The sequence below is a fragment of the Schistocerca gregaria genome, chromosome 9, assembly GCF_023897955.1.
Source record: "Schistocerca gregaria isolate iqSchGreg1 chromosome 9, iqSchGreg1.2, whole genome shotgun sequence".
In the NCBI taxonomy this organism is placed as follows: Eukaryota; Metazoa; Arthropoda; class Insecta; order Orthoptera; family Acrididae; genus Schistocerca; species Schistocerca gregaria.
The window spans coordinates 49,960,654-49,988,163 of record NC_064928.1 but is presented as its reverse complement, the minus strand read 5'-3'; positions in this window follow the sequence as shown (position 1 = coordinate 49,988,163).

Here is a 27,510-nt window from a genome sequence, read left to right as displayed (position 1 = left end):
GACACCCTAACGGATACATAAAGAGTAGTGTTTGTCTGCTGAATAATGGGAGTGCAAGGGTCTGTGTCGTCTATATGGCTGTATGTAGCACCATTAGTCTTCGGGTGGGCGGCCGTAGCTCAGATGGTAGAGCGCTTGCTTAGTATGCGAGAGGTACTGGGATCAAAACCCAGTGCCTCCAGAATTTTTAACACACCTACATGCGCACCTTGATATGCAAGTGGAATAATTCACAACCAGCAGATGTGTCTAGGAAGATACAAGCGAATGATTAGCATCCACAATTGACAAGCGTGCTGTTATTAGTGCGCAGGAAGTACCCTCCTCCCACGCCTACACTTAATTTAGAAACAGTACAAGTGTTCCCGTAAGATTCTCAAGCCTATGTCGGAAAGATCTGCCTTGCGCCGACTTCACGTAAATCCCACTGCACATTCCTATTCTTTGCGTGCAGTCAGCTGCTACTGGTGTTGCTAGTTGTGACTGCTGATAACAGATGCCGTTTCAATCAATTCATGGAGTGAGTTGTATGTTTTGCGATAGTCTGTCTCTGACAAGCAAGCAAAGGTGACATAGGTGCGAACACAGGAAGCTTGCAGACCCTCGCTGCCTGCAGACACCGAGCAGCCACACTAGGAGGGCGGCCTAAGCCGTAGGCGAAATGTGCTCATTCGCTTTGGCGCGACGTCGAACTATAAATAATGCTGTCACTAGCGTGAGCGTCGTGGAAAGTCGGAAAAGTCGGCTGCGAGGGTGAGTGCTAAGTTTGGGGAGCGTTTCGTAGTATGCGCAGTGCAATGGAGACGCCGAAACTTGTTGTGGCCCAGTGTTTTGCAGTTGGACGACAACATTGGTACACAGTAGTAAAGAGCGAGGCACTGAGTTGGCATGAATAATGGAGTGCACAATGGGGCTCGAGATGTGTTTGTTACCTCAGGTGCTGTATGATTGTCGACAAGGAGTGAAAACGGAGCAATTTGTGACGGCTCTTTCAATTTAAGACGTTAAAAACAGACGGAATTTGCATTTGTAATACCAGAGCATCGATACTACTTGGAAATTTTGTGTATATGAACGGGTCCACGCCATTGTACTCTGCTCCCTTCACCGCTACAAACCAACCAACCATCGTGTCCGTGCGCATCTGAGTCGCAAAGAATGGGGAATAGCGCAGTTTGCTACTGCATAGGGCGTAGCTCAGTTGGTAGAGCGTTCGCTTGGCATGTGGAAGGTCCAGGGTTCAAGCCGCTGCGCCTCCATTTTTTTGTGGTCAGTGCATGGTAAGTGTTGGTCGCGGCGAACCTAAAGGCACGCAAGATGTTGCAAAGCCAGCGTCACAGACTGATATGACGTATACTGACGTAAGGAGAGCAAGATGTAACTGTGGGGACCGGCTGTTATCGAGGTGTCATCGAGTGCAGATCTGTCTTAGGTATCGCGGCTTAACCTCATTGAAGTCTAGAGGGTGGACAACACGTTGGTCTTGCTCAGAGCGGTGTCCGAATTCTATTTTCTACGTTATACGTGCCACTTTCATTGTGGCCAACTACGATTCGATACAGAATGCACGAAACCTGAAAGACACCCTAACGGATACATAGAGAGTAGTGTTTGTCTGCTGAATAATGGGAGTGCAAGGGTCTGTGTCGTCTATATGGCTGTATGTAGCACCATTAGTCTTCGGGTGGGCGGGCGTAGCTCAGATGGTAGAGCGCTTGCATAGTATGCGAGAGGTAATGGGATCAATACCCAGTGCCTCCAGAATTTTTAACACACCTACATGCGCACCTTGATATGCAAGTGGAATAATTCACAACCAGCAGATGTGTCTAGGAAGATACAAGCGAATGATTAGCATCCACAATTGACAAGCGTGCTGTTATTAGTGCGCAGGAAGTACCCTCCTCCCACGCCTACACTTAATTTAGAAACAGTACAAGTGTTCCCGTAAGATTCTCAAGCCTATGTCGGAAAGATCTGCCTTGCGCCGAGTTCACGTAAATCCCACTGCACATTCCTATTCTTTGCGTGCAGTCAGCTGCTACTGGTGTTGCTAGTTGTGACTGCTGATAACAGATGCCGTTTCAATCAATTCATGGAGTGAGTTGTATGTTTTGCGATAGTCTGTCTCTGACAAGCAAGCAAAGGTGACATAGGTGCGAACACAGGAAGCTTGCAGACCCTCGCTGCCTGCAGACACCGAGCAGCCACACTAGGAGGGCGGCCTAAGCCGTAGGCGAAATGTGCTCATTCGCTTTGGCGCGACGTCGAACTATAAATAATGCTGTCACTAGCGTGAGCGTCGTGGAAAGTCGGAAAAGTCGGCTGCGAGGGTGAGTGCCAAGTTTGGGGAGCGTTTCGTAGTATACGCAGTGCAATGGAGACGCGGAAACTTGTTGTGGCCCAGTGTTTTGCAGTTGGACGACAACATTGGTACACAGTAGTAAAGAGCGAGGCATTGAGTTGGCATGAATAATGGAGTGCACAATGGGGCTCGAGATGTGTTTGTTACCTCAGGTGCTGTATGATTGTCGACAAGGAGTGAAAACGGAGCAATTTGTGACGGCTCTTTCAATTTAAGACGTTAAAAACAGACGGAATTTGCATTTGTAATACCAGAGCATCGAAACTACTTGGAACTTTTGTGTATATGAACTGGTCCGCGCCTTTGTACTCTGCTCCCTTCACCGCTACAAACCAACCAACCATCGTGTCCGTGCGCATCTGAGTCGCAAAGAATGGGGAATTGCGCAGTTTGCTCCTGCATGGGGCGTAGCTCAGTTGGTAGAGCGTTCGCTTGGCATGTGGAAGGTCCAGGGTTCAAGCCGCGGCGCCTCCATTTTTTTGTGGTCAGTGCATGGTAAGTGTTGGTCGCGGCGAACCTAAAGGCACGCAAGATGTTGCTAAGCCAGCGTCACAGACTGATATGATGTATACTGACGTAAGGAGAGCAAGATGTAACTGTGGGGACCGGCTGTTATCGAGGTGTCATCGAGTGCAGATCTGTCTTAGGTATCGCGGCTTAACCTCATTGAAGTCTAGAGGGTGGACAACACGTTGGTCTTACTCAGAGCGGTGTCCGAATTCTATTTTCTACGTTATACGTGCCACTTTCATTGTGGCCAACTACGATTCGATACAGAATGCACGAAATCTGAAAGACACCCTAATGGATACATAGAGAGTAGTGTTTGTCTGCTGAATAATGGGAGTGCAAGGGTCTGTGTCGTCTATATGGCTGTATGTAGCACCATTAGTCTTCGGGGGGGCGGGCGTAGCTCAGATGGTAGAGCGCTTGCTAAGTATGCGAGAGGTACTGGGATCAATACCCAGTGCCTCCAGAATTTTTAACACACCTACATGCGCACCTTGATATGCAAGTGGAATAATTCACAACCAGCAGATGTGTCTAGGAAGATACAAGCGAATGTTGAGCATCCACAATTGACAAGCGTGCTGTTATTAGTGCGCAGGAAGTACCCTCCTCCCACGCCTACACTTAATTTAGAAACAGTACAAATGTTCCCGTAAGATTCTCAAGCCTATGTCGGAAAGATCTGCCTTGCGCCGAGTTCACGTAAATCCCACTGCACATTCCTATTCTTTGCGTGCAGTCAGCTGCTACTGGTGTTGCTAGTTGTGACTGCTGATAACAGATGCCGTTTCAATCAATTCATGGAGTGAGTTGTATGTTTCGCGATAGTCTGTCTCTGACAAGCAAGCAAAGGTGACATAGGTGCGAACACAGGAAGCTTGCAGACCCTCGCTGCCTGCAGACACCGAGCAGCCACACTAGGAGGGCGGCCTAAGCCGTAGGCGAAATGTGCTCATTCGCTTTGGCGCGACGTCGAACTATAAATAATGCTGTCACTAGCGTGAGCGTCGTGGAAAGTCGGAAAAGTCGGCTGCGAGGGTGAGTGCCAAGTTTGGGGAGCGTTTCGTAGTATGCGCAGTGCAATGGATACGCGGAAACTTGTTGTGGCCCAGTGTTTTGCAGTTGGACGACAAGATTGGTACACAGTAGTAAAGAGCGAGGCACTGAGTTGGCATGAATAATGGAGTGCACAATGGGGCTCGAGATGTGTTTGTTACCTCAGGTGCTGTATGATTGTCGACAAGGAGTGAAAACGGAGCAATTTGTGACGGCTCTTTCAATTTAAGACGTTAAAAACAGACGGAATTTGCATTTCTAACACCAGAGCATCGATACTACTTGGAACTTTTGTGTATATGAACGGGTCCACGCCTTTGTACTCTGCTCCCTTCACCGCTACAAACCAACCAACCATCGTGTCCGTGCGCATCTGAGTCGCAAAGAATGGGGAATAGCGCAGTTTGCTCGTGCATGGGGCGTAGCTCAGTTGGTAGAGCGTTCGCTTGGCATGTGAAAGGTCCGGGGTTCAAGTCGCGGCGCCTCCATTTTTTGTGGTCAGTGCATGGTAAGTGTTGGTCGCGGCGAACCTAAAGGCACGCAAGATGTTGCAAAGCCAGCGTCACAGACTGATATGATGTATACTGACGTAAGGAGAGCAAGATGTAAGTGTGGGGACCGGCTGTTATCGAGGTGTCATCGAGTGCAGATCTGTCTTAGGTATCGCGGCTTAACCTCATTGAAGTATAGAGGGTGGACAACACGTTGGTCTTTCTCAGAGCGGTGTCCGAATTCTATTTTCGACGTTATACGTGCCACTTTCATTGTGGCCAACTACGATTCGATACTGAATGCACGAAACCTGAAAGACACCCTAACGGATACATAGAGAGTAGTGTTTGTCTGCTGAATAATGGGAGTGCAATAGTCTGTTTCGTCTATATGGCTGTATGTAGCACCATTAGTCTTCGGGTGGGCGGGCGTAGCTCAGATGGTAGATCGCTCGCTTAGTATGCGAGAGCTACTGGGATCAATACCCAGTGCCTCCAGAATTTTTAACACACCTACATGCGCACCTTGATATGCAAGTGGAATAATTCACAACCAGCAGATGTGTCTAGGAAGATACAAGCGAATGATTAGCATCCACAATTGACAAGCGTGCTGTTATTAGTGCGCAGGAAGTACCCTCCTCCCACGCCTACACTTAATTTAGAAACAGTACAAGTGTTCCCGTAAGATTCTCAAGCCTATGTCGGAAAGATCTGCCTTGCGCCGAGTTCACGTAAATCCCACTGCACATTCCTATTCTTTGCGTGCAGTCAGCTGCTACTGGTGTTGCTAGTTGTGACTGCTGATAACAGATGCCGTTTCAATCAATTCATGGAGTGAGTTGTATGTTTTGCGATAGTCTGTCTCTGACAAGCAAGCAAAGGTGACATAGGTGCGAACACAGGAAGCTTGCAGACCCTCGCTGCCTGCAGACACCGAGCAGCCACACTAGAAGGTCGGCCTAAGCCGTAGGCGAAATGTGCTCATTCGCTTTGGCGCGACGTCGAAATATAAATAATGCTGTCACTAGCGTGAGCGTCGTGGAAAGTCGGAAAAGTCGGCTGCGAGGGTGAGTGCCAAGTTTGGGGAGCGTTTCGTAGTATGCGCAGTGCAATGGAGACGCGGAAACTTGTTGTGGCCCAGTGTTTTGCAGTTGGACGACAACATTGGTACACAGTAGTAAAGAGCGAGGCACTGAGTTGGCATGAATAATGGAGTGCACAATGGGGCTCGAGATGTGTTTGTTACCTCAGGTGCTGTATGATTGTCGACAAGGAGTGAAAACGGAGCAATATGTGACGGCTCTTTCAATTTAAGACGTTAAAAACAGACGGAATTTGCATTTGTAATACCAGAGCATCGAAACTACTTGGAACATTTGTGTATAAGAACGGGTCCGCGCCTTTGTACTCTGCTCCCTTCACCGCTACAAACCAACCAACCATCGTGTCCGTGCGCATCTGAGTCGCAAAGAATGGGGAATAGCGCAGTTTGCTCGTGCATGGGGCGTAGCTCAGTTGGTAGAGCGTTCGCTTGGCGTGTGAAAGGTCCAGGGTTCAAGTCGCGGCGCCTCCATTTTTTGTGGTCAGTGCATGGTAAGTGTTGGTCGCGGCGAACCTAAAGGCACGCAAGATGTTGCAAAGCCAGCGTCACAGTCTGATATGATGTATACTGACGTAAGGAGAGCAAGATGTAAGTGTGGGGACCGGCTGTTATCGAGGTGTCATCGAGTGCAGATCTGTCTTAGGTATCGCGGCTTAACCTCATTTAAGTATAGAGGGTTGACAACACGTTGGTCTTACTCAGAGCGGTGTCCGAATTCTATTTTCGACGTTATACGTGCCACTTTCATTGTGGCCAACTACGATTCGATACAGAATGCACGAAACCTGAAAGACACCCTAACGGATACATAGAGAGTAGTGTTTGTCTGCTGAATAATGGGAGTGCAAGGGTCTGTGTCGTCTATATGGCTATATGTAGCACCATTAGTCTTCGGATGGGCGGGCGTAGCTCAGATGGTAGATCGCTCGCTTAGTATGCGAGAGGTACTGGGATCAATACCCAGTGCCTCCAGAATTTTTAACACACCTACATGCGCACTTTGATATGCAAGTGGAATAATTCACAACCAGCAGATGTGTATAGGAAGATACAAGCGAACGATTAGCATCCACAATTGACAAGCGTGCTGTTATTAGTGCGCAGGAAGCACCCTCCTCCCACGCCTACACTTCATTTAGAAACAGTACAAGTGTTCCCGTAAGATTCTCAAGCCTATGTCGGAAAGATCTGCCTTGCGCCGAGTTCACGTAATTCACACTGCACATTCCTATTCTTTGCGTGCAGTCAGCTGCTACTGGTGTTGCTAGTTGTGACTGCTGATAACAGATGCCGTAGCAATCAATTCATGGAGTGAGTTGTATGTTTTGCGATAGTCTGTCTCTGACAAGCAAGCAAAGGTGACATAGGTGCGAACACAGGAAGTTTGCAGACCCTCGCTGCCTGCAGACACCGAGCAGCCACACTAGGAGGGCGGCCTAAGCCGTAGGCGAAATGTGCTCATTCGCTTTGGCGCGACGTCGAAATATAAATAATGCTGTCACTAGCGTGAGCGTCGTGGAAAGTCGGAAAAGTCGGCTGCGAGGGTGAGTGCCAAGTTTGGGGAGCGTTTCGTAGTATGCGCAGTGCAATGGAGACGCGGAAACTTGTTGTGGCCCAGTGTTTTGCAGTTGGACGACAACATTGGTACACAGTAGTAAAGAGCGAGGCACTGAGTTGGCATGAATAATGGAGTGCACAATGGGGCTCGAGATGTGTTTGTTACCTCAGGTGCTGTATGATTGTCGACAAGGAGTGAAAACGGAGCAATTTGTGACGGCTCTTCAATTTAAGACGTTAAAAACAGACGGAATTTGCATTTGTAATACCAGAGCATCGAAACTACTTGGAACTTTTGTGTATAAGAACGGGTCCGCGCCTTTGTACTCTGCTCCCTTCACCGCTACAAACCAACCAACCATCGTATCCGTGCGCATCTGAGTCGCAAAGAATGGGGAATAGCGCAGTTTGCTCGTGCATCGGGCGTAGCTCAGTTGGTAGAGCGTTCGCTTGGCGTGTGAAAGGTCCAGGGTTCAAGTCGCGGCGCCTCCATTTTTTGTGGTCAGTGCATGGTAAGTGTTGGTCGCGGCGAACCTAAAGGCACGCAAGATGTTGCAAAGCCAGCGTCACAGTCTGATATGATGTATACTGACGTAAGGAGAGCAAGATGTAAGTGTGGGGACCGGCTGTTATCGAGGTGTCATCGAGTGCAGATCTGTCTTAGGTATCGCGGCTTAACCTCATTTAAGTATAGAGGGTTGACAACACGTTGGTCTTACTCAGAGCGGTGTCCGAATTCTATTTTCGACGTTATGCGTGCCACTTTCATTGTGGCCAACTACGATTCGATGCAGAATGCACGAAACCTGAAAGACACCCTAACGGATACATAGAGAGTAGTGTTTGTCTGCTGAATAATGGGAGTGCAAGGGTCTGTGTCGTCTATATGGCTATATGTAGCACCATTAGTCTTCGGATCGGCGGGCGTAGCTCAGATGGTAGATCGCTCGCTTAGTATGCGAGAGGTACTGGGATCAATACCCAGTGCCTCCAGAATTTTTGACACACCTACATGCGCACCTTGATATGCAAGTGGAATAATTCACAACCAGCAGATGTGTCTAGGAAGATACAAGCGAATGATTAGCATCCACAATTGACAAGCGTGCTGTTATTAGTGCGCAGGAAGCACCCTCCTCCCACGCCTACACTTCATTTAGAAACAGTACAAGTGTTCCCGTAAGATTCTCAAGCCTATGTCGGAAAGATCTGCCTTGCGCCGAGTTCACGTAATTCACACTGCACATTCCTATTCTTTGCGTGCAGTCAGCTGCTACTGGTGTTGCTAGTTGTGACTGCTGATAACAGATGCCGTAGCAATCAATTCATGGAGTGAGTTGTATGTTTTGCGATAGTCTGTCTCTGACAAGCAAGCAAAGGTGACATAGGTGCGAACACAGGAAGCTTGCAGACCCTCGCTGCCTGCAGACACCGAGCAGCCACACTAGGAGGCCGGCCTAAGCCGTAGGCGAAATGTACTCATTCGCTTTGGCGCTACGTCGAACTATAAATAATGCTGTCACTAGCGTGAGCGTCGTGGAAAGTCGGAAAAGTCGGCTGCGAGGGTGAGTGCCAAGTTTGGGGAGCATTTCGTAGTATGCGCAGTGCAATGGAGACGCGGAAACTTGTTGTGGCCCAGTGTTTTGCAGTTGGACGACAACATTGGTACACAGTAGTAAAGAGCGAGGCACTGAGTTGGCATGAATAATGGAGTGCACAATGGGGCTCGAGATGTGTTTGTTACCTCAGGTGCTGTATGATTGTCGACAAGGAGTGAAAACGGAGCAATTTGTGACGGCTCTTTCAATTTAAGACGTTAAAAACAGACGGAATTTGCATTTGTAACACCAGAGCATCGAAACTACTTGGAACTTTTGTGTATATGAACGGGTCCGCGCCTTTGTACTCTGCTCCCTTCACCGCTACAAACCAACCAACCATCGTGTCCGTGCGCATCTGAGTCGCAAAGAATGGGGAATAGTGCAGTTTGCTCGTGCATGGGGCGTAGCTCAGTTGGTAGAGCGTTCGCTTGGCGTGTGAAAGGTCCAGGGTTCAAGTCGCGGCGCCTCCATTTTTTGTGGTCAGTGCATGGTAAGTGTTGGTCGCGGCGAACCTAAGGGCACGCAAGATGTTGCAAAGCCAGCGTCACAGACTGATATGATGTATACTGACGTAAGGAGAGCAAGATGTAAGTGTGGGGACCGGCTGTTATCGAGGTGTCATCGAGTGCAGATCTGTCTTAGGTATCGCGGCTTAACCTCATTGAAGTATAGAGGGTGGACAACACGTTGGTCTTACTCAGAGCGGTGTCCGAATTCTATTTTCGACGTTATACGTGCCACTTTCATTGTGGCCAACTACGATTCGATACAGAATGCACGAAACCTGAAAGACACCCTAACGGATACATAGAGAGTAGTGTTTGTCTGCTGAATAATGGGAGTGCAAGGGTCTGTGTTGTCTATATGGCTATATGTAGCACCATTAGTCTTCGGGGGGGCGGGCGTAGCTCAGATGGTAGAGCGCTTGCTTAGTATGCGAGAGGTACTGGGATCAATACCCAGTGCCTCTAGAATTTCTAACACACCTACATGCGCACCTTGATATGCAAGTGGAATAATTCACAGCCAGCAGATGTGTCTAGGAAGATACAAGCTTGCGCCGAGTTCACGTAAATCCCACTGCACATTCCTATTCTTTGCGTGCAGTCAGCTGCTACTGGTGTTGCTAGTTGTGACTGCCGATAACAGATGCCGTAGCAATCAATTCATGGAGTGAGTTGTATGTTTTGCGATAGTCTGTCTCTGACAAGCAAGCAAAGGTGACATAGGTGCGAACACAGGAAGCTTGCAGACCCTCGCTGCCTGCAGACACCGAGCAGCCACACTAGGAGGGCGGCCTAAGCCGTAGGCGAAATGTGCTCCTTCGATTTGGCGCGACGTCGAACTATAAATAATGCTGTCACTAGCGTGAGCGTTGCGTGAGCGTCGTGGAAAGTCGGAAAAGTCGGCTGCGAGGGTGAGTGCCAAGTTTGGGGAGCGTTTCGTAGTATGTGCAGTGCAATGGAGACGCGGAAACTTGTTGTGGCCCAGTGTTTTGCAGTTGGACGACAACATTGGTACACAGTAGTAAAGAGCGAGGCACTGAGTTGGCATGAATAATGGAGTGCACAATGGGGCTCGAGATGTGTTTGTTACCTCAGGTGCTGTATGATTGTCGACAAGGAGTGAAAACGGAGCAATTTGTGACGGCTCTTTCAATTTAAGACGTTAAAAACAGACGGAATTTGCATTTGTAATACCAGAGCATCGAAACTACTTGGAAGTTTTGTGTATATGAACGGGTCCGCGCCTTTGTACTCTGCTCCCTTCACCGCTACAAACCAACCAACCATCGTGTCCGTGCGCATCTGAGTCGCAAAGAATGGGGAATAGCGCAGTTTGCTCGTGCATGGGGCGTAGCTCAGTTGGTAGAGCGTTCGCTTGGCGTGTGAAAGGTCCAGGGTTCAAGTCGCGGCGCCTCCATTTTTTGTGGTCAGTGCATGGTATGTGTTGGTCGCGGCGAACCTAAGGGCACGCAAGATGTTGCAAAGCCAGCGTCACAGTCTGATATGATGTATACTGACGTAAGGAGAGCAAGATGTAAGTGTGGGGACCGGCTGTTATCGAGGTGTCATCGAGTGCAGATCTGTCTTAGGTATCGCGGCTTAACCTCATTGAAGTCTAGAGGGTGGACAACACGTTGGTCTTACTCAGAGCGGTGTCCGAATTCTATTTTCGGCGTTATACGTGCCACTTTCATTGTGGCCAACTACGATTCGATACAGAATGCACGAAACCTGAAAGACACCCTAACGGATACATAGAGAGTAGTGTTTGTCTGCTGAATAATGGGAGTGCAAGGGTCTGTGTCGTCTATATGGCTATATGTAGCACCATTAGTCTTCGGGTGGGCGGGCGTAGCTCAGATGGTAGATCGCTCGCTTAGTATGCGAGAGGTACTGGGATCAATACCCAGTGCCTCCAGAATTTTTAACACACCTACATGCGCACCTTGATATGCAAGTGGAATAATTCACAACCAGCAGATGTGTCTAGGAAGATACAAGCGAATGATTAGCATCCACAATGGACAAGCGTGCTGTTATTAGTGCGCAGGAAGCACCCTCCTCCCACGCCTACACTTAATTTAGAAACAGTACAAGTGTTCCCGTAAGATTCTCAAGCCTATGTCGGAAAGATCTGCCTTGCGCCGAGTTCACGTAAATCCCACTGCACATTCCTATTCTTTGCGTGCAGTCAGCTGCAACTGGTGTTGCTAGTTGTGACTGCTGATAACAGATGCCGTAGCAATCAATTCATGGAGTGAGTTGTATGTTTTCCGATAGTCTGTCTCTGACAAGCAAGCAAAGGTGACATAGGTGCGAACACAGGAAGCTTGCAGACCCTCGCTGCCTGCAGACACCGAGCAGCCACACTAGGAGGGCGGCCTAAGCCGTAGGCGAAATGTGCTCCTTCGATTTGGCGCGACGTCGAACTATAAATAATGCTGTCACTAGCGTGAGCGTCGTGGAAAGTCGGAAAAGTCGGCTGCGAGTGTGAGTGCCAAGTTTGGGGAGCATTTCGTAGTATGCGCAGTGCAATGGAGACGCGGAAACTTGTTGTGGCCCAGTGTTTTGCAGTTGGACGACAACATTGGTACACAGTAGTAAAGAGCGAGGCACTGAGTTGGCATGAATAATGGAGTGCACAATGGGGCACGAGATGTGTTTGTTACCTCAGGTGCTGTATGATTGTCGACAAGGAGTGAAAACGGAGCAATTTGTGACGGCTCTTTCAATTTAAGACGTTAAAAACAGACGGAATTTGCATTTGTAATACCAGAGCATCGAAACTACTTGGAACTTTTGTGTATATGAACGGGTCCGCGCCTTTGTACTGTGCTCCCTTCACCGCTACAAACCAACCAACCATCGTGTCCGTGCGCATCTGAGTCGCAAAGAATGGGGAATAGCGCAGTTTGCACGTGCATGGGACGTAGCTCAAATGGTAGAGCGTTCGCTTGGCATGTGAAAGGTCCAGGTTTCAAGCCGCGGCGCCTCCATTTTTTGTGGTCAGTGCATGGTAAGTTTTGGTCGCGGCGAACCTAAAGGCACGCAAGATGTTGCAAAGCCAGCGTCACAGACTGATATGATGTATACTGACGTAAGGAGAGCAAGATGTAACTGTGGGGACCGGCTGTTATCGAGGTGTCATCGAGTGCAGATCTGTCTTAGGTATCGCGGCTTAACCTCATTGAAGTATAGAGGGTGGACAACACGTTGGTCTTACTCAGAGCGGTGTCCGAATTCTATTTTCGACGTTATACGTGCCACTTTCATTGTGGCCAACTACGATTCGATACAGAATGCACGAAACCTGAAAGACACCCTAACGGATACATAGAGAGTAGTGTTTGTCTGCTGAATAATGGGAGTGCAAGGGTCTGTGTCGTCTATATGGCTGTATGTAGCACCATTAGTCTTCGGGGGGGCGGGCGTAGCTCAGATGGTAGAGCGCTTGCTTAGTATGCGAGAGGTACTGGGATCAATACCCAGTGCCTCTAGAATTTCTAACACACCTACATGCGCACCTTGATATGTAAGTGGAATAATTCACAGCCAGCAGATGTGTCTAGGAAGATACAAGCTTGCGCCGAGTTCACGTAAATCCCACTGCACATTCCTATTCTTTGCGTGCAGTCAGCTGCTACTGGTGTTGCTAGTTGTGACTGCTGATAACAGATGCCGTAGCAATCAATTCATGGAGTGAGTTGTATGTTTTGCGATGGTCTGTCTCTGACAAGCAAGCAAAGGTGACATAGGTGCGAACACAGGAAGCTTGCAGACCCTCGCTGCCTGCAGACAACGAGCAGCCACACTAGGAGGGCGGCCTAAGCCGTAGGCGAATTGTGCTCATTCGCTTTGGCGCGACGTCGAACTATAAATAATGCTGTCACTAGCGTGAGCGTTGCGTGAAGTCGGAAAAGTCGGCTGCGAGGGTGAGTGCCAAGTTTGGGGAGCGTTTCGTAGTATTCGCAGTGCAATGGAGACGCGGAAACTTGTTGTGGCCCAGTGTTTTGCAGTTGGACGACAACATTGGTACACAGTAGTAAAGAGCGCGGCACTGAGTTGGCATGAATAATGGAGTGCACAATGGGGCTCGAGATGTGTTTGTTACCTCAGGTGCTGTATGATTGTCGACAAGGAGTGAAAACGGAGCAATTTGTGACGGCTCTTTCAATTTAAGACGTTAAAAACAGACGGAATTTGCATTTGTAATACCAGAGCATCGAAACTACTTGGAACTTTTGTGTATATGAACGGGTCCGCGCCTTTGTACTCTGCTCCCTTCACCGCTACAAACCAACCAACCATCGTGTCCGTGCGCATCTGAGTCGCAAAGAATGGGGAATAGCGCAGTTTGCTCGTGCATGGGGCGTAGCTCAGTTGGTAGAGCGTTCGCTTGGCGTGTGAAAGGTCCAGGGTTCAAGTCGCGGCGCCTCCATTTTTTGTGGTCAGTGCATGGTAAGTGTTGGTCGCGGCGAACCTAAGGGCACGCAAGATGTTGCAAAGCCAGCGTCACAGTCTGATATGATGTATACTGACGTAAGGAGAGCAAGATGTAAGTGTGGGGACCGGCTGTTATCGAGGTGTCATCGAGTGCAGATCTGTCTTAGGTATCGCGGCTTAACCTCATTGAAGTCTAGAGGGTGGACAACACGTTGGTCTTACTCAGAGCGGTGTCCGAATTCTATTTTCGACGTTATACGTGCCACTTTCATTGTGGCCAACTACGATTCGATACAGAATGCACGAAACCTGAAAGACACCCTAACGGATACATAGAGAGTAGTGTTTGTCTGCTGAATAATGTGAGTGCAAGGGTCTGTGTCGTCTATATGGCTATATGTAGCACCATTAGTCTTCGGGTGGGCGGGCGTAGCTCAGATGGTAGATCGCTCGCTTAGTATGCGAGAGGCACTGGGATCAATACCCAGTGCCTCCAGAATTTTTAACACACCTACATGCGCACCTTGATATGCAAGTGGAATAATTCACAACCAGCAGATGTGTCTAGGAAGATACAAGCGAATGATTAGCATCCACAATGGACAAGCGTGCTGTTATTAGTGCGCAGGAAGCACCCTCCTCCCACGCCTACACTTAATTTAGAAACAGTACAAGTGTTCCCGTAAGATTCTCAAGCCTATGTCGGAAAGATCTGCCTTGCGCCGAGTTCACGTAAATCCCACTGCACATTCCTATTCTTTGCGTGCAGTCAGCTGCAACTGGTGTTGCTAGTTGTGACTGCTGATAACAGATGCCGTAGCAATCAATTCATGGAGTGAGTTGTATGTTTTCCGATAGTCTGTCTCTGACAAGCAAGCAAAGGTGACATAGGTGCGAACACAGGAAGCTTGCAGACCCTCGCTGCCTGCAGACACCGAGCAGCCACACTAGGAGGGCGGCCTAAGCCGTAGGCGAAATGTGCTCCTTCGATTTGGCGCGACGTCGAACTATAAATAATGCTGTCACTAGCGTGAGCGTCGTGGAAAGTCGGAAAAGTCGGCTGCGAGGGTGAGTGCCAAGTTTGGGGAGCATTTCGTAGTATGCGCAGTGCAATGGAGACGCGGAAACTTGTTGTGGCCCAGTGTTTTGCAGTTGGACGACAACATTGGTACACAGTAGTAAAGAGCGAGGCACTGAGTTGGCATGAATAATGGAGTGCACAATGGGGCACGAGATGTGTTTGTTACCTCAGGTGCTGTATGATTGTCGACAAGGAGTGAAAACGGAGCAATTTGTGACGGCTCTTTCAATTTAAGACGTTAAAAACAGACGGAATTTGCATTTGTAATACCAGAGCATCGAAACTACTTGGAACTTTTGTGTATATGAACGGGTCCTTGCCTTTGTACTGTGCTCCCTTCACCGCTACAAACCAACCAACCATCGTGTCCGTGCGCATCTGAGTCGCAAAGAATGGGGAATAGCGCAGTTTGCACGTGCATGGGACGTAGCTCAAATGGTAGAGCGTTCGCTTGGCATGTGAAAGGTCCAGGTTTCAAGCCGCGGCGCCTCCATTTTTTGTGGTCAGTGCATGGTAAGTTTTGGTCGCGGCGAACCTAAAGGCACGCAAGATGTTGCAAAGCCAGCGTCACAGACTGATATGATGTATACTGACGTAAGGAGAGCAAGATGTAACTGTGGGGACCGGCTGTTATCGAGGTGTCATCGAGTGCAGATCTGTCTTAGGTATCGCGGCTTAACCTCATTGAAGTATAGAGGGTGGACAACACGTTGGTCTTACTCAGAGCGGTGTCCGAATTCTATTTTCGACGTTATACGTGCCACTTTCATTGTGGCCAACTACGATTCGATACAGAATGCACGAAACCTGAAAGACACCCTAACGGATACATAGAGAGTAGTGTTTGTCTGCTGAATAATGGGAGTGCAAGGGTCTGTGTCGTCTATATGGCTGTATGTAGCACCATTAGTCTTCGGGGGGGCGGGCGTAGCTCAGATGGTAGAGCGCTTGCTTAGTATGCGAGAGGTACTGGGATCAATACCCAGTGCCTCTAGAATTTCTAACACACCTACATGCGCACCTTGATATGCAAGTGGAATAATTCACAGCCAGCAGATGTGTCTAGGAAGATACAAGCTTGCGCCGAGTTCACGTAAATCCCACTGCACATTCCTATTCTTTGCGTGCAGTCAGCTGCTACTGGTGTTGCTAGTTGTGACTGCTGATAACAGATGCCGTAGCAATCAATTCATGGAGTGAGTTGTATGTTTTGCGATGGTCTGTCTCTGACAAGCAAGCAAAGGTGACATAGGTGCGAACACAGGAAGCTTGCAGACCCTCGCTGCCTGCAGACAACGAGCAGCCACACTAGGAGGGCGGCCTAAGCCGTAGGCGAAATGTGCTCCTTCGATTTGGCGCGACGTCGAACTATAAATAATGCTGTCACTAGCGTGAGCATTGCGTGAGCGTCGTGGAAAGTCGGAAAAGTCGGCTGCGAGGGTGAGTGCCAAGTTTGGGGAGCGTTTCGTAGTATGTGCATTGCAATGGAGACGCGGAAACTTGTTGTGGCCCAGTGTTTTGCAGTTGGATGACAACATTGGTACACAGTAGTAAAGAGCGCGGCACTGAGTTGGCATGAATAATGGAGTGCACAATGGGGCTCGAGATGTGTTTGTTACCTCAGGTGCTGTATGATTGTCGACAAGGAGTGAAAACGGAGCAATTTGTGACGGCTCTTTCAATTTAAGACGTTAAAAACAGACGGAATTTGCATTTGTAATACCAGAGCATCGAAACTACTTGGAACTTTTGTGTATATGAACGGGTCCGCGCCTTTGTACTCTGCTCCCTTCACCGCTACAAACCAACCAACCATCGTGTCCGTGCGCATCTGAGTCGCAAAGAATGGGGAATAGCGCAGTTTGCTCGTGCATGGGGCGTAGCTCAGTTGGTAGAGCGTTCGCTTGGCGTGTGAAAGGTCCAGGGTTCAAGTCGCGGCGCCTCCATTTTTTGTGGTCAGTGCATGGTAAGTGTTGGTCGCGGCGAACCTAAGGGCACGCAAGATGTTGCAAAGCCAGCGTCACAGTCTGATATGATGTATACTGACGTAAGGAGAGCAAGATGTAAGTGTGGGGACCGGCTGTTATCGAGGTGTCATCGAGTGCAGATCTGTCTTAGGTATCGCGGCTTAACCTCATTGAAGTCTAGAGGGTGGACAACACGTTGGTCTTACTCAGAGCGGTGTCCGAATTCTATTTTCGACGTTATACGTGCCACTTTCATTGTGGCCAACTACGATTCGATACAGAATGCACGAAACCTGAAAGACACCCTAACGGATACATAGAGAGTAGTGTTTGTCTGCTGAATAATGTGAGTGCAAGGGTCTGTGTCGTCTATATGGCTATATGTAGCACCATTAGTCTTCGGGTGGGCGGGCGTAGCTCAGATGGTAGATCGCTCGCTTAGTATGCGAGAGGTACTGGGATCAATACCCAGTGCCTCCAGAATTTTTAACACACCTACATGCGCACCTTGATATGCAAGTGGAATAATTCACAACCAGCAGATGTGTCTAGGAAGATACAAGCGAATGATTAGCATCCACAATGGACAAGCGTGCTGTTATTAGTGCGCAGGAAGCACCCTCCTCCCACGCCTACACTTAATTTAGAAACAGTACAAGTGTTCCCGTAAGATTCTCAAGCCTATGTCGGAAAGATCTGCCTTGCGCCGAGTTCACGTAAATCCCACTGCACATTCCTATTCTTTGCGTGCAGTCAGCTGCAACTGGTGTTGCTAGTTGTGACTGCTGATAACAGATGCCGTAGCAATCAATTCATGGAGTGAGTTGTATGTTTTGCGATAGTCTGTCTCTGACAAGCAAGCAAAGGTGACATAGGTCCGAACACAGGAAGCTTGCAGACCCTCGCTGCCTGCAGACACCGAGCAGCTACACTAGGAGGGCGGCCTAAGCCGTAGGCGAAATGTGCTCCTTCGATTTGGCGCGACGTCGAACTATAAATAATGCTGTCACTAGCGTGAGCGTTGCGTGAGCGTCGTGGAAAGTCGGAAAAGTCGGCTGCGAGGGTGAGTGCCAAGTTTGGGGAGCATTTCGTAGTATGCGCAGTGCAATGGAGACGCGGAAACTTGTTGTGGCCCAGTGTTTTGCAGTTGGACGACAACATTGGTACACAGTAGTAAAGAGCGAGGCACTGAGTTGGCATGAATAATGGAGTGCACAATGGGGCACGAGATGTGTTTGTTACCTCAGGTGCTGTATGATTGTCGACAAGGAGTGAAAACGGAGCAATTTGTGACGGCTCTTTCAATTTAAGACGTTAAAAACAGACGGAATTTGCATTTGTAATACCAGAGCATCGAAACTACTTGGAACTTTTGTGTATATGAACGGGTCCGCGCCTTTGTACTCTGCTCCCTTCACCGCTACAAACCAACCAACCATCGTGTCCGTGCGCATCTGAGTCGCAAAGAATGGGGAATAGCGCAGTTTGCTCGTGCATGGGGCGTAGCTCAGTTGGTAGAGCGTTCGCTTGGCATGTGAAAGGTCCAGGGTTCAAGCCGCGGCGCCTCCATTTTTTGTGGTCAGTGCATGGTAAGTTTTGGTCGCGGCGAACCTAAAGGCACGCAAGATGTTGCAAAGCCAGCGTCACAGACTGATATGATGTATACTGACGTAAGGAGAGCAAGATGTAACTGTGGGGACCGGCTGTTATCGAGGTGTCATCGAGTGCAGATCTGTCTTAGGTATCGCGGCTTAACCTCATTGAAGTATAGAGGGTGGACAACACGTTGGTCTTACTCAGAGCGGTGTCCGAATTCTATTTTCGACGTAATACGTGCCACTTTCATTGTGGCCATCTACGATTCGATACAGAATGCACGAAACCTGAAAGACACCCTAACGGATACATAGAGAGTAGTGTTTGTCTGCTGAATAATGGGAGTGCAAGGGTCTGTGTCGTCTATATGGCTGTATGTAGCACCATTAGTCTTCGGGGGGACGGGCGTAGCTCAGATGGTAGAGCGCTTGCTTAGTATGCGAGAGGTACTGGGATCAATACCCAGTGCCTCTAGAATTTCTAACACACCTACATGCGCACATTGATATGCAAGTGGAATAATTCACAGCCAGCAGATGTGTCTAGGAAGATACAAGCTTGCGCCGAGTTCACGTAAATCCCACTGCACATTCCTATTCTTTGCGTGCAGTCAGCTGCTACTGGTGTTGCTAGTTGTGACTGCTGATAACAGATGCCGTAGCAATCAATACATGGAGTGAGTTGTATGTTTTGCGATAGTCTGTCTCTGACAAGCAAGCAAAGGTGACATAGGTGCGAACACAGGAAGCTGGCAGACCCTCGCTGCCTGCAGACACCGAGCAGCCACACTAGGAGGTCGGCCTAAGCCGTAGGCGAAATGTGCTCATTCGCTTTGGCGCGACGTCGAACTATAAATAATGCTGTCACTAGCGTGAGCGTTGCGTGAGCGTCGTGGAAAGTCGGAAAAGTCGGCTGCGAGGGTGAGTGCCAAGTTTGGGGAGCATTTCGTAGTATGCGCAGTGCAATGGAGACGCGGAAACTTGTTGTGGCCCAGTGTTTTGCAGTTGGACGACAAGATTGGTACACAGTAGTAAAGAGCGAGGCACTGAGTTGGCATGAATAATGGAGTGCACAATGGGGCTCGAGATGTGTTTGTTACCTCAGGTGCTGTATGATTGTCGACAAGGAGTGAAAACGGAGCAATTTGTGACGGCTCTTTCAATTTAAGACGTTAAAAACAGACGGAATTTGCATTTGTAATACCAGAGCATCGAAACTACTTGGAACTTTTGTGTATATGAACGGGTCCGCGCCTTTGTACTCTGCTCCCTTCAACGCTACAAACCAACCAACCATCGTGTCCGTGCGCATCTGAGTCGCAAAGAATGGGGAATAGCGCAGTTTGCTCGTGCATGGGGCGTAGCTCAGTTGGTAGAGCGTTCGCTTGGCATGTGAAAGGTCCAGGATTCAAGCCGCGGCGCCTCCATTTTTTGTGGTCAGTGCATGGTAAGTTTTGGTCGCGGCGAACCTAAAGGCACGCAAGATGTTGCAAAGCCAGCGTCACAGTCTGATATGATGTGTACTGACGTAAGGAGAGCAAGATGTAACTGTGGGGACCGGCTGTTATCGAGGTGTCATCGAGTGCAGATCTGTCTTAGGTATCGCGGCTTAACCTCATTGAAGTATAGAGGGAGGACAACACGTTGGTCTTACTCAGAGCGGTGTCCGAATTCTATTTTCGACATTATACGTGCCACTTTCATTTTGGCCAACTACGATTCGATACAAAATGCACGAAACCTGAAAGACACCCTAACGGATACATAGAGAGTAGTGTTTGTCTGCTGAATAATGGGAGTGCAAGGGTCTGTGTCGTCTATATGGCTATATGTAGCACCATTAGTCTTCGGGTGGGCGGGCGTAGCTCAGATGGTAGATCGCTCGCTTAGTATGCGAGAGGTACTGGGATCAATACCCAGTGCCTCCAGAATTTTTAACACTCCTACATGCGCACCTTGATATGCAAGTGGAATAATTCACAACCAGCAGATGTGTCTAGGAAGATACAAGCGAATGATTAGCATCCACAATTGACAAGCGTGCTGTTATTAGTGCGCAGGAAGCACCCTCCTCCCACGCCTACACTTAATTTAGAAACAGTACAAGTGTTCCCGTAAGATTCTCAAGCCTATGTCGGAAAGATCTGCCTTGCGCCGAGTTCACGTAAATCCCACTGCACATTCCTATTCTTTGCGTGCAGTCAGCTGCTACTGGTGTTGCTAGTTGTGACTGCTGATAACAGATGCCGTAGCAATCAATTCATGGAGTGAGTTGTATGTTTTGCGATAGTCTGTCTCTGACAAGCAAGCAAAGGTGACATAGGTGCGAACACAGGAAGCTTGCAGACCCTCGCTGCCTGCAGACACCGAGCAGCCACACTCGGAGGGCGGCCTAAGCCGTAGGCGAAATGTGCTCCTTCGATTTGGCGCGACGTCGAACTATAAATAATGCTGTCACTAGTGTGAGCGTTGCGTGAGCGTCGTGGAAAGTCGGAAAAGTCGGCTGCGAGGGTGAGTGCCAAGTTTGAGGAGCGTTTCGTAGTATGCGCAGTGCAATGGAGACGCGGAAACTTGTTGTGGCCCAGTGTTTTGCAGTTGGACGACAACATTGGTACACAGTAGTAAAGAGCGAGGCACTGAGTTGGCATGAATAATGGAGTGCACAATGGGGCACGAGATGTGTTTGTTACCTCAGGTGCTGTATGATTGTCGACAAGGAGTGAAAACGGAGCAATTTGTGACGGCTCTTTCAATTTAAGACGTTAAAAACAGACGGAATTTGCATTTGTAATACCAGAGCATCGAAACTACTTGGAACTTTTGTGTATATGAACGGGTCCGCGCCTTTGTACTCTGCTCCCTTCACCGCTACAAACCAACCAACCATCGTGTCCGTGCGCATCTGAGTCGCAAAGAATGGGGAATAGCGCAGTTTGCACGTGCATGGGGCGTAGCTCATTTGGTAGAGCGTTCGCTTGGCGTGTGAAAGGTCCAGGGTTCAAGTCGCGGCGACTCCATTTTTTGTGGTCAGTGCATGGTAAGTGTTGGTCGCGGCGAAACTATAGAAACGCAAGATGTTCAAAGCCAGCGTCACAGTCTGATATGATGTATACTGACGTAAGGAGAGCAAGATGTAAGTGTGGGAACCGGCTGTTATCGAGGTGTCATCGAGTGCAGATCTGTCTTAGGTATCGCGGCTTAACCTCATTGAAGTATAGAGGGAGGACAACACGTTGGTCTTACTCAGAGCGGTGTCCGAATTCTATTTTCGACATTATACGTGCCACTTTCATTTTGGCCAACTACGATTCGATACAAAATGCACGAAACCTGAAAGACACCCTAACGGATACATAGAGAGTAGTGTTTGTCTGCTGAATAATGGGAGTGCAAGGGTCTGTGTCGTCTATATGGCTATATGTAGCACCATTAGTCTTCGGGTGGGCGGGCGTAGCTCAGATGGTAGATCGCTCGCTTAGTATGCGAGAGGTACTGGGATCAATACCCAGTGCCTCCAGAATTTTTAACACACCTACATGCGCACCTTGATATGCAAGTGGAATAATTCACAACCAGCAGATGTGTCTAGGAAGATACAAGCGAATGATTAGCATCCACAATTGACAAGCGTGCTGTTATTAGTGCGCAGGAAGCACCCTCCTCCCACGCCTACACTTAATTTAGAAACAGTACAAGTGTTCCCGTAAGATTCTCAAGCCTATGTCGGAAAGATCTGCCTTGCGCCGAGTTCACGTAAATCCCACTGCACATTCCTATTCTTTGCGTGCAGTCAGCTGCTACTGGTGTTGCTAGTTGTGACTGCTGATAACAGATGCCGTAGCAATCAATTCATGGAGTGAGTTGTATGTTTTGCGATAGTCTGTCTCTGACAAGCAAGCAAAGGTGACATAGGTGCGAACACAGGAAGCTTGCAGACCCTCGCTGCCTGCAGACACCGAGCAGCCACACTCGGAGGGCGGCCTAAGCTGTAGGCGAAATGTGCTCCTTCGATTTGGCGCGACGTCGAACTATAAATAATGCTGTCACTAGTGTGAGCGTTGCGTGAGCGTCGTGGAAAGTCGGAAAAGTCGGCTGCGAGGGTGAGTGCCAAGTTTGGGGAGCATTTCGTAGTATGCGCAGTGCAATGGAGACGCGGAAACTTGTTGTGGCCCAATGTTTTGCAGTTGGACGACAAGATTTTTACACAGTAGTAAAGAGCGAGGCACTGAGTTGGCATGAATAATGGAGTGCACAATGGGGCTCGAGATGTGTTTGTTACCTCAGGTGCTGTATGATTGTCGACAAGGAGTGAAAACGGAGTAATTTGTGACGGCTCTTTCAATTTAAGACGTTAAAAACAGACGGAATTTGCATTTGTAATACCAGAGCATCGAAACTACTTGGAACTTTTGTGTATATGAACGGGTCCACGCCTTTGTACTCTGCTCCCTTCACCGCTACAAACCAACCAACCATCGTGTCCGTGCGCATCTGAGTCGCAAAGAATGGGGAATAGCGAAGTTTGCTCGTGCATGGGGCGTAGCTCAGTTGGTAGAGCGTTCGCTTGGCATGAGAAAGGTCCAGGGTTCAAGCTGCGGCGCCTCCATTTTTGTGGTCAGTGCATGGTAAGTTTTGGTCGCGGCGAACCTAAAGGCACGCAAGATGTTGCAAAGCCAGCGTCACAGACTGATATGATGTATACTGACGTAAGGAGAGCAAGATGTAACTGTGGGGACAGGCTGTTATCGAGGTGTCATCGAGTGCAGATCTGTCATAGGTATCGCGGCTTAACCTCATTGAAGTATAGAGGGTGGACAACACGTTGGTCTTACTCAGAGCGGTGTCCGAATTCTATTTTCGACGTTATACGTGCCACTTTCATTGTGGCCAACTACGATTCGATACAGAATGCACGAAACCTGAAAGACACCCTAACGGATACATAGAGAGTAGTGTTTGTCTGCTGAATAATGGGAGTGCAAGGGTCTGTGTCGTCTATATGGCTGTATGTAGCACCATTAGTCTTCGGGGGGGCGGGCGTAGCTCAGGTGGTAGAGCGCTTGCTTAGTATGCGAGAGGTACTGGGATCAATACCCAGTGCCTCTAGAATTTCTAACACACCTACATGCGCACCTTGATATGCAAGTGGAATAATTCACAGCCAGCAGATGTGTCTAGGAAGATACAAGCTTGCGCCGAGTTCACGTAAATCCCACTGCACATTCCTATTCTTTGCGTGCAGTCAGCTGCTACTGGTGTTGCTAGTTGTGACTGCTGATAACAGATGCCGTAGCAATCAATTCATGGAGTGAGTTGTATGTTTTGTGATAGTCTGTCTCTGACAAGCAGGCAAAGGTGACATAGGTGCGAACACAGGAAGCTTGCAGACCCTCGCTGCCTGCAGACACCGAGCAGCCACACTCGGAGGGCGGCCTAAGCCGTAGGCGAAATGTGCTCCTTCGATTTGGCGCGACGTCGAACTATAAATAATGCTGTCACTAGCGTGAGCGTCGTGGAAAGTCGGAAAAGTCGGCTGCGAGGGTGAGTGCCAAGTTTGGGGAGCATTTCGTAGTATGCGCAGTGCAATGGAGACGCGGAAACTTGTTGTGGCCCAGTGTTTTGCAGTTGGACGACAAGATTGGTACACAGTAGTAAAGAGCGAGGCACTGAGTTGGCATGAATAATGGAGTGCACAATGGGGCTCGAGATGTGTTTGTTACCTCAGGTGCTGTATGATTGTCGACAAGGAGTGAAAACGGAGCAATTTGTGACGGCTCTTTCAATTTAAGACGTTAAAAACAGACGGAATTTGCATTTGTAACACCAGAGCATCGAAACTACTTGGAACTTTTGTGTATATGAACGGGTCCGCGCCTTTGTACTCTGCTCCCTTCACCGCTACAAACCAACCAACCATCGTGTCCGTGCTCATCTGAGTTGAAAGAATGGGGAATAGCGCAGTTTGCTCGTGCATGGGGCGTAGCTCAGTTGGTAGAGCGTTCGCTGGGCATGTGAAAGGTCCAGGGTTCAAGCCGCGGCGCCTCCATTTTTTGTGGTCAGTGCATGGTAAGTGTTGGTCGCGGCGAACCTAAAGGCACGCAAGATGTTGCAAAGCCAGCGTCACAGACTGATATGATGTATACTGACGTAAGGAGAGCAAGATGTAAGTGTGGGGACCGGCTGTTATCGAGGTGTCATCGAGTGCAGATCTGTCTTAGGTATCGCGGCTTAACCTCATTGAAGTATAGAGGGTGGACAACACGTTGGTCTTACTCAGAGCGGTGTCCGAATTCTATTTTCGACGTTATACGTGCCACTTTCATTGTGGCCAACTACGATTCGATACAGAATGCACGAAACCTGAAAGACACCCTAACGGATACATAGAGAGTAGTGTTTGTCTGCTGAATAATGGGAGTGCAAGGGTCTGTGTCGTCTATATGGCTGTATGTAGCACCATTAGTCTTCGGGGGGGCGGGCGTAGCTCAGATGGTAGAGCGCTTGCTTAGTATGCGAGAGGTACTGGGATCAATACCCAGTGCCTCTAGAATTTCTAACACACCTACATGCGCACCTTGATATGCAAGTGGAATAATTCACAGCCAGCAGATGTGTCTAGGAAGATACAAGCTTGCGCCGAGTTCACGTAAATCCCACTGCACATTCCTATTCTTTGCGTGCAGTCAGCTGCTACTGGTGTTGCTAGTTGTGACTGCTGATAACAGATGCCGTAGCAATCATTTCATGGAGTGAGTTGTATGTTTTGCGATAGTCTGTCTCTGACAAGCAAGCAAAGGTGACATAGGTGCGAACACAGGAAGCTTGCAGACCCTCGCTGCCTGCAGACACCGAGCAGCCACACTAGGAGGGCGGCCTAAGCCGTAGGCGAAATGTGCTCCTTCGATTTGGCGCGACGTCGAACTATAAATAATGCTGTCACTAGCGTGAGCGTTGCGTGAGCGTCGTGGAAAGTCGGAAAATTCGGCTGCGAGGGTGAGTGCCAAGTTTGGGGAGCGTTTCGTAGTATGTGCAGTGCAATGGAGACGCGGAAACTTGTTGTGGCCCAGTGTTTTGCAGTTGGACGACAACATTGGTACACAGTAGTAAAGAGCGAGGTACTGAGTTGGCATGAATAATGGAGTGCACAATGGGGCTCGAGATGTGTTTGTTACCTCAGGTGCTGTATGATTGTCGACAAGGAGTGAAAACGGAGCAATTTGTGACGGCTCTTTCAATTTAAGACGTTAAAAACAGACGGAATTTGCATTTGTAATACCAGAGCATCGAAACTACTTGGAAGTTTTGTGTATATGAACGGGTCCGCGCCTTTGTACTCTGCTCCCTTCACCGCTACAAACCAACCAACCATCGTGTCCGTGCGCATCTGAGTCGCAAAGAATGGGGAATAGCGCAGTTTGCTCGTGCATGGGGCGTAGCTCAGTTGGTAGAGCGTTCGCTTGGCGTGTGAAAGGTCCAGGGTTCAAGTCGCGGCGCCTCCATTTTTTGTGGTCAGTGCATGGTAAGTGTTGGTCGCGGCGAACCTAAGGGCACGCAAGATGTTGCAAAGCCAGCGTCACAGACTGATATGATGTATACTGACGTAAGGAGAGCAAGATGTAAGTGTGGGGACCGGCTGTTATCGAGGTGTCATCGAGTGCAGATCTGTCTTAGGTATCGCGGCTTAACCTCATTGAAGTATAGAGGGTGGACAACACGTTGGTCTTACTCAGAGCGGTGTCCGAATTCTATTTTCGACGTTATACGTGCCACTTTCATTGTGGCCAACTACGATTCGATACAGAATGCACGAAACCTGAAAGACACCCTAACGGATACATAGAGAGTAGTGTTTGTCTGCTGAATAATGGGAGTGCAAGGGTCTGTGTCGTCTATATGGCTGTATGTAGCACCATTAGTCTTCGGGGGGGCGGGCGTAGCTCAGATGGTAGAGCGCTTGCTTAGTAAGCGAGAGGTACTGGGATCAATACCCAGTGCCTCTAGAATTTCTAACACACCTACATGCGCACCTTGATATGCAAGTGGAATAATTCACAGCCAGCAGATGTGTCTAGGAAAATACAAGCTTGCGCCGAGTTCACGTAAATCCCACTGCACATTCCTATTCTTTGCGTGCAGTCAGCTGCTACTGGTGTTGCTAGTTGTGACTGCTGATAACAGATGCCGTAGCAATCAATTCATGGAGTGAGTTGTATGTTTTGCGATAGTCTGTCTCTGACAAGCAAGCAAAGGTGACATAGGTCCGAACACAGGAAGCTTGCAGACCCTCGCTGCCTGCAGACACCGAGCAGCCACACTAGGAGGGCGGCCTAAGCCGTAGGCGAAATGTGCTCCTTCGATTTGGCGCGACGTCGAACTATAAATAATGCTGTCACTAGCGTGAGCGTTGCGTGAGCGTCGTGGAAAGTCGGAAAAGTCGGCTGCGAGGGTGAGTGCCAAGTTTGGGGAGCGTTTCGTAGTATGTGCAGTGCAATGGAGACGCGGAAACTTGTTGTGGCCCAGTGTTTTGCAGTTGGACGACAACATTGGTACACAGTAGTAAAGAGCGAGGCACTGAGTTGGCATGAATAATGGAGTGCACAATGGGGCTCGAGATGTGTTTGTTACCTCAGGTGCTGTATGATTGTCGACAAGGAGTGAAAACGGAGCAATTTGTGACGGCTCTTTCAATTTAAGACGTTAAAAACAGACGGAATTTGCATTTGTAATACCAGAGCATCGAAACTACTTGGAAGTTTTGTGTATATGAACGGGTCCGCGCCTTTGTACTCTGCTCCCTTCACCGCTACAAACCAACCAACCATCGTGTCCGTGCGCATCTGAGTCGCAAAGAATGGGGAATAGCGCAGTTTGCTCGTGCATGGGGCGTAGCTCAGTTGGTAGAGCGTTCGTTTGGCGTGTGAAAGGTCCAGGGTTCAAGTCGCGGCGCCTCCATTTTTTGTGGTCAGTGCATGGTAAGTGTTGGTCGCGGCGAACCTAAGGGCACGCAAGATGTTGCAAAGCCAGCGTCACAGACTGATATGATGTATACTGACGTAAGGAGAGCAAGATGTAAGTGTGGGGACCGGCTGTTATCGAGGTGTCATCGAGTGCAGATCTGTCTTAGGTATCGCGGCTTAACCTCATTGAAGTATAGAGGGTGGACAACACGTTGGTCTTACTCAGAGCGGTGTCCGAATTCTATTTTCGACGTTATACGTGCCACTTTCATTGTG